Genomic DNA, 12,677 nt, shown 5'->3' on the forward strand with positions numbered 1-12,677 from the left:
GTGTGGAGTCAATAAAACGACAAATACTAAATGGTAAATGAGAAATATACACATTGCTTATCTGTCTCTGTGTAGTAATTTTCCTTCTCTTCAACTGTCCTTCAAATTTTCTCTTTTGCAAGAAAAGGAACACATGGCTTCAATATTCACTTCTGTTCTGCAGTCATCCCTCCTGAAATAAAAGTTAAGCATTGCATTGTTATTATGATAATACATACAATAAACCTTGCTCCAAACCATTTGATGCAAAGCAAATCCACCTCCCACCCACAGCTGTGCTCCTTCTAGAGCATGCATGTCAAACTCCAGTCCTCGAGGGTCCCAAACAGGCCAGGTTTTCAGTAGGGATATCCTGAAAACCTGGCCTGTTTGCTGCCCTCGAGGACTGGAGTTTGACATCCTTGTTCTTGAGCTTCTACCACGCAAGTCATCCATGTGAGTGACACTGTACTGCAGTCCTGGTCTGCACACAATCTACTGAATCAATGACATCACACTGTAAAGGCAATCTACAAGATGTATTAGTTGTCCACACTTCCGAAATGTTACTTTTATGTCCAAATCACTTATTCCCATGACCTGATATTTGTATTTGTTATTTATAGGATTGTCACAAAGAGTTGATGAGGTCACCAAATGATAGTATGTAGAGAGAAAGAGAGATCTCAGAACAGAGCCCTGATGTATACCCACAGACAGATCAATAGAAGACGAAGACATGTTAGCAACAGAGATGGAGAATGTGTGACAGGAAAGTTATGATGAAAACCAGGATAGAACTGTGTTACGGATACCAAGAGAGAGTTTAGAATATGAAGGAGGAGAGTGATTGAGAGCATCAAACGCAGCAGATAGATCAAGTAGGATTAGTAGGGAAAAGTGACCTTGGGAATTTGCTTTAAGCACAGTCTGTAGAACGAGCTGTACGAAAGGCAGGTTGTAAAGGATCCAGGAGGGAATGTGATTTAAGAATGTTGACATTCTAGCAATTAGGAGACAAACAGCAGGAGGGATACAGGGCGGTAGTTAGTAAGGCACATAGGGTGTAGGTTGTTTCTGAGAAAAGGGTGACCACTACAGGCTTAAAGTAAGAGGGTAAAGAGCCAGAGAATAGGGAGGAATTGAAGATGTGGGTGAGAGTGGGGACTAAGAGATGCAGTAAGGTGTGAGGGGATACGATCTAGAGGGCATGGGTTAATACGCTTAGCAGGAAGGTGGAGAGAGAGAGGCAAGAGGCAGAGAGTGGTGCAGGGGTTGAGGAAGAGATGTTGCATGTACCTTATCAGAACATTAAAGAACATCAATTCACACTGGTGCAGAGTTGATGATGAATCCAGTTCACCTCCAATTCAATTTTAACAGAAATGTTTCATTCTTCATTACTGAAAAAAAAGAAAAGTAAAAAACATTTCATTACTATTTTCAAAATGGATTGAATTCCCCCAACAATGACTATGTGTTACCAATATATCCCTCTCAGTCCCACTGCAGCATATACTGTACCAGTGTGGAAGTAGGAAGGTACACAGTACCGGTAAAACAATACGTGCCGGTACTATGCACCATATGAATTATAAGGGGATGTAAATCTCCCAGTCTCTCTCCATATCCGCAACAGAGCGGGCTCCGGTCAGTGGCATGGATGCCCATATATGGGTATGCTCATATTTGGGCATCCCATGTCACTGACCGGAGCCGGCTCTGAGTATAGGGATATATGCGGAGACGCAGAGGTGCAAGGAAATGGGAGGAGGCACGGTGAGAAACAGGGAGAGACCACAGGAAGATAGAGGGCAACAACTTCCACAAGGTACTTGTATGGGTATAATTGTTTGTATTTTGTGCAGAGGGGGTAATTTCAGATAAAATACAATTCTCCACCCTCTACGAAACAATTCCACTTTGTTCAGTAAGCCAGAAAGTCTTGGTCCCATGTGGACTGAATTTAATGCAAATAAGGTCCTTAATACACAAGTAAAGAATAAAGTTACTTATTCTCTACTGTAAGAAGTGCCACATTGCCCACTATTTGGGTCCTGTGCCCAGATTGTGACCATGCATGGCAGAGGTGAGATTCCCCCAACTCCAATTTGCTACACTCTCCAAGAGAGATAATTGTGATCAGAGGTGGAACTAGGGGAGGGTGTGAGCAGGGTCACTGCCCAGGGAGTAACCTGACTGGGGGCACGGAAATCTCATTTAGTGCATACACTACCGACACACTTTATTGAAGTGTGGTCGGTACCGCAAGCCGGGAAATCTCCCGGCTTGCTAGTGGCCGCCCCTCGGCGTGCCGCGCGTCATAGACGCGCGGTCACGCGTCATCGGGAGTGTGCGCCCGCTGCACGCATGTCCAGGGGCTCCCCGAGGGAGCCCTGGTGTCCCGCGATCGCGGGACAGCGGCAGGGGGTTCCGGGGGACCCGGCGGACCCGGCAGCGGTAGGGAGAGCGCCCCGATCGGAGGGCGCTCTTCCGCTGCTTCGGCGTGCGCCCGTCACACTCGGGCGCGCGCCAGGCTACTGCTGCGGCACAGAACGGGCAAATGCTCGAATAAACTGTGCCGCAGCAGTATGTTGCGGCACTGCATTGATTGACCGGTCAATCTGCACTGCTGCCTGTCACAGTGACATCCTGATCGGGCACTGTGATCAGCTATAGCACTGACCCAGGTGAGATAGTTCAGCACTTTACAAGGAGGGAACAGATGTTGTGGGTGACAGATGCTGGAGGTAGGCCAAGACTGTTGGCCAGAGTAACGTGGAGACTTACTGCACTCTGCATGCCCATCCTCTCCCTGACATCAGGGGAAGGAAGTGGCCCTGGGGTGTGTGTAGGTATGCCAGATGTCAGTGTATGCATAAGTAAGTATGCCTGTGTAGTGGGAGGTGTAGGGGCGTTAAGCTGGAGGACTTAAAACAGGCACAAAAGCACATAGATACCTCTGATTATACCGCACCAAATGCTGATAATATCATGCTGTAGCTGCACTTTACAGAAGATGATGCAGATGTCATCATTGGTTGGTGGGTTCATTAAATCAATCCATCATATCATAACCACACTGTGCATATGATGTACTGAATCAGTAACACCAGGAAGACATCTCCATGTTAGGAGTAGAGTTGAAGTTAACAGAATATGTCCAGCACTGTGGTGTGTAGCCCATAAATAATAATTGTGCACATTACCAGAACAACATACTGTCAACTGCAAGATCATTTTGCTGCTTGTAGCGTATGCTCATCCTGTACAGTGTTGTAGTAGATCCGTCTCTTCAGTGTTCACTGCAACAAAAGTAAGACATTGCATTAATATTACAGACGTTTGGGGGCTGAAATCTCACTTCGCTGCGGACAATTTCCCTTTGCATAAGATTCTTGTGATTATGTCAATGATGATCAATAACTGCATCATAACACAGCCGCTCTATACAGAAGATGTACTTGCTCTCATCGGTCATTGAGGTAATACGTCACACAATGTACAGATATAGCAAGGATTATTTCTCCCACTTGTGCATTATGGCATTATGATGGGAAATGTTGTGAGATTCTGCATTATCAGCATCACTGAATCTTTTGGAAATTAAGTGATATTCTATGTTTTAATGCAATATTATGGGTGATCAGCCGGTAAAATAATAATAGCTTGCTGTATCTGTAGCCATGCTCTACCCATGATGTGCTGAACCAATGACTGCAGAGAGATTCAGAGTGCTAAACATGACTGGAACGCATCTCTGAATAATGGGCAGCAAAGCAGTGCAGAATAGGAGGTGAAAGTATTTAAAATGGAAGATCCTTAGCAGCTGTGTGGAGAGTAGACAGTACAGACTGACCAAGTAAATGGTAAAAGGAGTAACTTCAACATTACTTGGCTTTGTTCTCCACATTGAAGCTTTCCTCCTCTTTAAATCACTAATACTGATGCCATGTGTAACCTGTACTGAGAGTTATATAATCTACTGGCCTAGATGAAACCATATGATGCAAACAGGATCCATCCCACTCCAGATTCATAGAATTGAACCACCTCAACCTTTCATAACAATCACATAGAACTGCAGCTGTGCGCTACTGCACATGTTCTTGTTATGAATGGTAGTAGATGTGGTCCTTGGGTCTTTACTTCATACTGTAGCCACACTCTACTCATGATGTATTGAATCAACGAAAACTTGCATGGTTCAGATCACAGGAAGGGGTAGAGTAGAGATGAAAATATTCAATGTGAAACCCGTAGCAGCCGGATTGTGTGGAGTCAATAAAACGACAAATACTAAATGGTAAATGAGAAATATACACATTGCTTATCTGTCTCTGTGTAGTAATTTTCCTTCTCTTCAACTGTCCTTCAAATTTTCTCTTTTGCAAGAAAAGGAACACATGGCTTCAATATTCACTTCTGTTCTGCAGTCATCCCTCCTGAAATAAAAGTTAAGCATTGCATTGTTATTATGATAATACATACAATAAACCTTGCTCCAAACCATTTGATGCAAAGCAAATCCACCTCCCACCCACAGCTGTGCTCCTTCTAGAGCATGCATGTCAAACTCCAGTCCTCGAGGGTCCCAAACAGGCCAGGTTTTCAGTAGGGATATCCTGAAAACCTGGCCTGTTTGCGGCCCTCGAGGACTGGAGTTTGACATCCTTGTTCTTGAGCTTCTACCACGCAAGTCATCCATGTGAGTGACACTGTACTGCAGTCCTGGTCTGCACACAATCTACTGAATCAATGACATCACACTGTAAAGGCAATCTACAAGATGTATTAGTTGTCCACACTTCCGAAATGTTACTTTTATGTCCAAATCACTTATTCCCATGACCTGATATTTGTATTTGTTATTTATAGGATTGTCACAAAGAGTTGATGAGGTCACCAAATGATAGTATGTAGAGAGAAAGAGAGATCTCAGAACAGAGCCCTGATGTATACCCACAGACAGATCAATAGAAGACGAAGACATGTTAGCAACAGAGATGGAGAATGTGTGACAGGAAAGTTATGATGAAAACCAGGATAGAACTGTGTTACGGATACCAAGAGAGAGTTTAGAATATGAAGGAGGAGAGTGATTGAGAGCATCAAACGCAGCAGATAGATCAAGTAGGATTAGTAGGGAAAAGTGACCTTGGGAATTTGCTTTAAGCACAGTCTGTAGAACGAGCTGTACGAAAGGCAGGTTGTAAAGGATCCAGGAGGGAATGTGATTTAAGAATGTTGACATTCTAGCAATTAGGAGACAAACAGCAGGAGGGATACAGGGCGGTAGTTAGTAAGGCACATAGGGTGTAGGTTGTTTCTGAGAAAAGGGTGACCACTACAGGCTTAAAGTAAGAGGGTAAAGAGCCAGAGAATAGGGAGGAATTGAAGATGTGGGTGAGAGTGGGGACTAAGAGATGCAGTAAGGTGTGAGGGGATACGATCTAGAGGGCATGTGGTAGAGGGAGAAGAGAAGATGATTTGCTTCCAGCTCTGTAAGAGAAGAAAAAGAGTCAAATGCAGAAGGAGAATTAGGTAGAAGGAGAGAAGGGGGAAGGGACAGAAGGAATCTCCTTGTGGGTGGCATCCACCTTGCCTCTGAAGTAGTCAAATGCTTGAGGAGAAGTGAAGGAAGGATGGCAAGTGTGAGGAGAAGGTTAGTGGAGGGAGTCAAATACAGGGAAAAAAAGACAGCGTAAATTAAATTTGAGTGTTGATGAATGTGAAAAAAAAGTAGTGTGGTTTGGCCCCAGAGAGCAGCTTTATACAGGACTGGAGACATTTTTACTGTAGAAAAATCAAATATCAATTGTGTGATTTCCTTCATAGGCATTAAGAACAGCGAGTGGAAGTGTGATGAACATGTTTGGGAATTTAGCCAAGGGTGTGGGCTAGAGGGACAAGTGTGTCAGAGCCTAGAGGGGGCATATAGATAGGAGGATAGCATTGTAAGAGTTAATAAGATTGTTAGTTTAAGCGGAAAGAGAGAGAGAGCAGAGAGGTTAGAGTAGATGTCAGAGGAGAGTTTAATTAAGCAGAGGCAAATCAGTGGGACAGGTAAGACGGGGTGAGGGGAATGACTGATTGTGAATGATGAGAGCAGAAGAGGTCATGTACAACTAGAGCCTTGTTAGTCAGAGAACGGACATTCCAGATGGCATAGGAGAAGGGAAGAGAAAAGTAAGGAAAGGAATGTGGATTACATTAGATAGGTTAACACTCTTAGCAGGGAGGCAGAGGCAGGGAGGCCCGATGTGTATATGAGCAGGTTCAAGATTATAAGAGATATCCCACACATCAGCAAACATAGAAGGAGACACAGAGATAGGTGTAGAGAGAGACAGAGATAGCTCTATGTAGAGAGAGAGGGACGTAGAGAGAATGAGACAGATAGGCGCAGAGAGAGGGGGCGCAGAGAGAGGAGGCGCCAAAAGAGGGGGCGCAGAGAGAGGGGGCACAGAGAATAGGATATTAAAGAGTGCTTTTCATTGAGCAGTGCAGAAATAGCTGCAATAGAGGTCTGTACAAATGGTGCAGTGTGTAGACACATGCAAAGGTAGGGGAAGGAAAGAGGAGAACATGTGGATAAAAGCAGGAGTGTGGAAGTTAGAGAAATTAGAAAAGTTTAACAGAGGAGTGAGGAAACAGCAAGCAGAAAGAACAAGAGAGAGGTTACATTGGGATGACGTTCTGTGGTAAAGAGAAAATGCTAGGAGAGAGCTTTCAAATATTAGAGGACATGAATTGAGGGAGCAAATGTATAAATCAAAACCTGAGGGGGAGGTATAGCACGAAAGCTTGCACAGCAGATTATAGTCTTAATGTTGCGTGTACCTGTCAGGGTATTCAAGAAGTTAAATTCTCACAAGTGCAGAGTTCATGATGAAATGCTGAATCTAGTCCCCCTCCAATTTAATTTTAATATAACTTTTCCATTCTTCATTACTGCAAAAAGCAAACAAAACAAAACCACATTGCATTACTATTTTCAAAATGGATTGAATGGCATATTCAACAGTGACTGTGTGATGCCAATATTCCCCACTCACTCGTAGTGAAGCACATATTGTACTAGTGTTGAAAGTAGGCCGGTAGAGTCAGGTACGCAGTACTGATAAAACAATAAGTGCCCGTCGTAAGTACCAGCTCCGCAACAGTGCGGGCATCACATTACTGACGTGGATGAACATATATGGATAAGCCCATATTAAGGCATCACGTGACCAGAGCCGTCACTGACTGGGTATACGTAAAGACGCAGGGAGATGCAAGGAAAGGGAGGGAGAGAGACAGGGAGAAGATGTGAAACGGAGGAAGGCACGGATGGAGGGAGTTCTTCCGAGCTTCTGCGGGCCTTTCTCTTTCACTGGTGCATGCCGGGAGCTGGTCCCAACATCCACAAAGTGTGTGTGTATTATTGGTTGTATTTTATGGGGGTAGGAGGGTAGTGTGTATATTGTGTGTGTGGGAGTATTATATTGTGTGTAGAGGTGCAGAGGAGAGTACTAGATTGTGTATCTTGTGTAAGGGTGTTGTGTATATTGTGTTTGGAGCTATAATATTATTGGGGAGATTAGTATTGAGGAGGTATTATAGTGTGTATTGTGGGGAGTATTAGTGTGTGTATTGTTTGTGGGTGACAGATGCTGGGGGTATGCAGCAATCCCTGCACTGAGGTCCGAGGCGGCTCTGCATCGCTCGCACGCACTGTGGATGACCAAGCATGTGCCCATGATAATCATGGCCTTACAGGGATGAGTGTGTCAGAGCCTAGAAGGGGCATATATATGATGGAGGAGGGAGGAGGAGGAGGGAGGAGGAGGAGATGATAGCATTGTAAAAGTTAACAAGATAGTTAGTTTAAGCAGAAAGTGAGGAGAGGTTAGAGATAAGGGTAGATGTCAGAGGAGAGAGTTCAATTAAGCTGAGGTATCGAGTAGGACAGGGGTGAGGGGAATGAGAGGTGGTGGATGATGAGAGCAGAAGAGGTCATGTACAAATAGACCTTGTTAGTCAGAGAGCAGTCATTCCAGAGGGCACGTGAGAAGTGAAGAGTAAAGTGAGACATGGAATGTGGATTACATTAGATGGGTTAATACGCTTAGCAGGGAGGTGGAGAGAGAGAGGCAAGAGGCAGAGAGTGGTGCAGGGGTTGAGGAAGAGATGTTGCATGTACCTTATCAGAACATTAAAGAACATCAATTCACACTGGTGCAGAGTTGATGATGAATCCAGTTCACCTCCAATTCAATTTTAACAGAAATGTTTCATTCTTCATTACTGAAAAAAAAGAAAAGTAAAAAACATTTCATTACTATTTTCAAAATGGATTAAATTCCCCCAACAATGACTATGTGTTACCAATATATCCCTCTCAGTCCCACTGCAGCATATACTGTACCAGTGTGAAAGTAGGAAGGTACACAGTACCGGTAAAACAATACGTGCCGGTACTATGCACCATATGAATTATAAGGGGATGTAAATCTCCCAGTCTCTCTCCATATCCGCAACAGAGCGGGCTCCGGTCAGTGGCATGGATGCCCATATATGGGTATGCTCATATTTGGGCATCCCATGTCACTGACCGGAGCCGGCTCTGAGTATAGGGATATATGCGGAGACGCAGAGGTGCAAGGAAATGGGAGGAGGCACGGTGAGAAACAGGGAGAGACCACAGGAAGATAGAGGGCAACAACTTCCACAAGGTACTTGTATGGGTATAATTGTTTGTATTTTGTGCAGAGGGGGTAATTTCAGATAAAATACAATTCTCAACCCTCTACGAAACAATTCCACTTTGTTCAGTAAGCCAGAAAGTCTTGGTCCCATGTGGACTGAATTTAATGCAAATAAGGTCCTTAATACACAAGTAAAGAATAAAGTTACTTATTCTCTACTGTAAGAAGTGCCACATTGCCCACTATTTGGGTCCTGTGCCCAGATTGTGACCATGCATGGCAGAGGTGAGATTCCCCCAACTCCAATTTGCTACACTCTCCAAGAGAGATAATTGTGATCAGAGGTGGAACTAGGGGAGGGTGTGAGCAGGGTCACTGCCCAGGGAGTAACCTGACTGGGGGCACGGAAATCTCATTTAGTGCATATGTTGCGGCACTGCATTGATTGACCGGTCAATCTGCACTGCTGCCTGTCACAGTGACATCCTGATCGGGCACTGTGATCAGCTATAGCACTGACCCAGGTGAGATAGTTCAGCACTTTACAAGGAGGGAACAGATGTTGTGGGTGACAGATGCTGGAGGTAGGCCAAGACTGTTGGCCAGAGTAACGTGGAGACTTACTGCACTCTGCATGCCCATCCTCTCCCTGACATCAGGGGAAGGAAGTGGCCCTGGGGTGTGTGTAGGTATGCCAGATGTCAGTGTATGCATAAGTAAGTATGCCTGTGTAGTGGGAGGTGTAGGGGCGTTAAGCTGGAGGACTTAAAACAGGCACAAAAGCACATAGATACCTCTGATTATACCGCACCAAATGCTGATAATATCATGCTGTAGCTGCACTTTACAGAAGATGATGCAGATGTCATCATTGGTTGGTGGGTTCATTAAATCAATCCATCATATCATAACCACACTGTGCATATGATGTACTGAATCAGTAACACCAGGAAGACATCTCCATGTTAGGAGTAGAGTTGAAGTTAACAGAATATGTCCAGCACTGTGGTGTGTAGCCCATAAATAATAATTGTGCACATTACCAGAACAACATACTGTCAACTGCAAGATCATTTTGCTGCTTGTAGCGTATGCTCATCCTGTACAGTGTTGTAGTAGATCCGTCTCTTCAGTGTTCACTGCAACAAAAGTAAGACATTGCATTAATATTACAGACGTTTGGGGGCTGAAATCTCACTTCGCTGCGGACAATTTCCCTTTGCATAAGATTCTTGTGATTATGTCAATGATGATCAATAACTGCATCATAACACAGCCGCTCTATACAGAAGATGTACTTGCTCTCATTGGTCATTGAGGTAATACGTCACACAATGTACAGATATAGCAAGGATTATTTCTCCCACTTGTGCATTATGGCATTATGATGGGAAATGTTGTGAGATTCTGCATTATCAGCATCACTGAATCTTTTGGAAATTAAGTGATATTCTATGTTTTAATGCAATATTATGGGTGATCAGCCGGTAAAATAATAATAGCTTGCTGTATCTGTAGCCATGCTCTACCCATGATGTGCTGAACCAATGACTGCAGAGAGATTCAGAGTGCTAAACATGACTGGAACGCATCTCTGAATAATGGGCAGCAAAGCAGTGCAGAATAGGAGGTGAAAGTATTTAAAATGGAAGATCCTTAGCAGCTGTGTGGAGAGTAGACAGTACAGACTGACCAAGTAAATGGTAAAAGGAGTAACTTCAACATTACTTGGCTTTGTTCTCCACATTGAAGCTTTCCTCCTCTTTAAATCACTAATACTGATGCCATGTGTAACCTGTACTGAGAGTTATATAATCTACTGGCCTAGATGAAACCATATGATGCAAACAGGATCCATCCCACTCCAGATTCATAGAATTGAACCACCTCAACCTTTCATAACAATCACATAGAACTGCAGCTGTGCGCTACTGCACATGTTCTTGTTATGAATGGTAGTAGATGTGGTCCTTGGGTCTTTACTTCATACTGTAGCCACCCTCTACTCATGATGTATTGAATCAACGAAAACCTGCATGGTTCAGATCACAGGAAGGGGTAGAGTAGAGATGAAAATATTCAATGTGAAACCCGTAGCAGCCGGATTGTGTGGAGTCAATAAAACGACAAATACTAAATGGTAAATGAGAAATATACACATTGCTTATCTGTCTCTGTGTAGTAATTTTCCTTCTCTTCAACTGTCCTTCAAATTTTCTCTTTTGCAAGAAAAGGAACACATGGCTTCAATATTCACTTCTGTTCTGCAGTCATCCCTCCTGAAATAAAAGTTAAGCATTGCATTGTTATTATGATAATACATACAATAAACCTTGCTCCAAACCATTTGATGCAAAGCAAATCCACCTCCCACCCACAGCTGTGCTCCTTCTAGAGCATGCATGTCAAACTCCAGTCCTCGAGGGTCCCAAACAGGCCAGGTTTTCAGTAGGGATATCCTGAAAACCTGGCCTGTTTGCGGCCCTCGAGGACTGGAGTTTGACATCCTTGTTCTTGAGCTTCTACCACGCAAGTCATCCATGTGAGTGACACTGTACTGCAGTCCTGGTCTGCACACAATCTACTGAATCAATGACATCACACTGTAAAGGCAATCTACAAGATGTATTAGTTGTCCACACTTCCGAAATGTTACTTTTATGTCCAAATCACTTATTCCCATGACCTGATATTTGTATTTGTTATTTATAGGATTGTCACAAAGAGTTGATGAGGTCACCAAATGATAGTATGTAGAGAGAAAGAGAGATCTCAGAACAGAGCCCTGATGTATACCCACAGACAGATCAATAGAAGACGAAGACATGTTAGCAACAGAGATGGAGAATGTGTGACAGGAAAGTTATGATGAAAACCAGGATAGAACTGTGTTACGGATAGCAAGAGAGAGTTTAGAATATGAAGGAGGAGAGTGATTGAGAGCATCAAACGCAGCAGATAGATCAAGTAGGATTAGTAGGGAAAAGTGACCTTGGGAATTTGCTTTAAGCACAGTCTGTAGAACGAGCTGTACGAAAGGCAGGTTGTAAAGGATCCAGGAGGGAATGTGATTTAAGAATGTTGACATTCTAGCAATTAGGAGACAAACAGCAGGAGGGATACAGGGCGGTAGTTAGTAAGGCACATAGGGTGTAGGTTGTTTCTGAGAAAAGGGTGACCACTACAGGCTTAAAGTAAGAGGGTAAAGAGCCAGAGAATAGGGAGGAATTGAAGATGTGGGTGAGAGTGGGGACTAAGAGATGCAGTAAGGTGTGAGGGGATACGATCTAGAGGGCATGGGTTAATACGCTTAGCAGGGAGGTGGAGAGAGAGAGGCAAGAGGCAGAGAGTGGTGCAGGGGTTGAGGAAGAGATGTTGCATGTACCTTATCAGAACATTAAAGAACATCAATTCACACTGGTGCAGAGTTGATGATGAATCCAGTTCACCTCCAATTCAATTTTAACAGAAATGTTTCATTCTTCATTACTGAAAAAAAAGAAAAGTAAAAAACATTTCATTACTATTTTCAAAATGGATTGAATTCCCCCAACAATGACTATGTGTTACCAATATATCCCTCTCAGTCCCACTGCAGCATATACTGTACCAGTGTGAAAGTAGGAAGGTACACAGTACCGGTAAAACAATACGTGCCGGTACTATGCACCATATGAATTATAAGGGGATGTAAATCTCCCAGTCTCTCTCCATATCCGCAACAGAGCGGGCTCCGGTCAGTGGCATGGATGCCCATATATGGGTATGCTCATATTTGGGCATCCCATGTCACTGACCGGAGCCGGCTCTGAGTATAGGGATATATGCGGAGACGCAGAGGTGCAAGGAAATGGGAGGAGGCACGGTGAGAAACAGGGAGAGACCACAGGAAGATAGAGGGCAACAACTTCCACAAGGTACTTGTATGGGTATAATTGTTTGTATTTTGTGCAGAGGGGGTAATTTCAGATAAAATACAATTCTCCACCCTCTACGAAACAATTCCAC

At 43.8% G+C, this 12,677-nt stretch overlaps 1 long non-coding RNA gene across 1 annotated transcript; it reads right to left on the reverse strand.

Moving 5' to 3' along the window:
• Positions 1 to 4,312: 4,312 nt before the first annotated feature.
• On the reverse strand, positions 4,313 to 8,233 carry LOC142475549 (uncharacterized). The gene is made up of 3 exons (XR_012790994.1): positions 8,165 to 8,233; positions 6,823 to 6,933; positions 4,313 to 4,424 (listed from the first exon to the last, which is right to left on the reverse strand). It is a non-coding gene; the product is annotated as an uncharacterized LOC142475549 (long non-coding RNA).
• Between the last annotated feature and the right edge of the window lie 4,444 nt (positions 8,234 to 12,677).

The sequence above is a fragment of the Ascaphus truei genome, unplaced genomic scaffold (genome assembly GCF_040206685.1).
Source record: "Ascaphus truei isolate aAscTru1 unplaced genomic scaffold, aAscTru1.hap1 HAP1_SCAFFOLD_1261, whole genome shotgun sequence".
In the NCBI taxonomy this organism is placed as follows: Eukaryota; Metazoa; Chordata; class Amphibia; order Anura; family Ascaphidae; genus Ascaphus; species Ascaphus truei.